The following is a 591-nucleotide window of genomic DNA, read 5'->3' on the forward strand; positions in this document are numbered from 1 at the left end:
GCGAGGTAGCAACACCTTGAGTCTTTCCTAGATCTCCGCTGGGAAACCCCTGTCCTCCTCTGTATTTGATCCGCAGCATCTAGTAGCTAGCATATAATTCTTCCTATCTCAATACGAAGGCGAAACACAGAGTAGGGATTAAAATATAAATGGTGATACGTCGCCAGATTCCCTTTGCTAAAAAGAAAGCTTCCATTAGAAGAGGACTAGAATGTGGAGGAAGAAAGATGTATCTGGAGTAGCAAATTCGGGGGTAAGGAAGAAGTAAGCGAGTTGTATGGGGGGTGAGGGGTGCCAGGTTGTCTATGGATCAGTCTAGCAAGGTTCAAAAGAAAAGTTGCAGTAGCTCGTGTTTGCGCGTGTCTGTGTCTGGGTGCAGAAGGGAGCGCTGGCTTGCGCGGCGGGTACGCACTGCGGGGGGCCCCGCGGCCGGGGAATTCAGCCTCTGGTGGAGCACAGGAGACCCGGTGGCTCCAAGGGCTGCCCGCTCGGCTCGTGTTCCCACAAGGCACCCGGGGGTGGCGCGCGGGGTCCAGCTAGGCAGGAGGCGGCGGCGGGCCCGGCGCGTGCGAGCCAGTGCGAGGCTGCGGG

General features: G+C 57.0%; 1 protein-coding gene across 1 annotated transcript in view; it reads left to right on the forward strand.

The window, feature by feature from the left end:
• Nucleotides 1-221: 221 nt before the first annotated feature.
• The window catches only part of Slc8a1 (solute carrier family 8 member A1), a 299892-nt gene continuing 299522 nt past the window's right edge, over nucleotides 222-591 (forward strand). The window contains exon 1 of the mRNA XM_026785858.1: nucleotides 222-253. The gene's annotated coding sequence lies outside the window, so the exon portion shown is untranslated. The remainder of the gene's footprint in view (nucleotides 254-591) is intronic.

The sequence above is a fragment of the Microtus ochrogaster genome, linkage group LG3 (genome assembly GCF_000317375.1).
Source record: "Microtus ochrogaster isolate Prairie Vole_2 linkage group LG3, MicOch1.0, whole genome shotgun sequence".
Lineage (NCBI taxonomy): Eukaryota > Metazoa > Chordata > Mammalia > Rodentia > Cricetidae > Microtus > Microtus ochrogaster.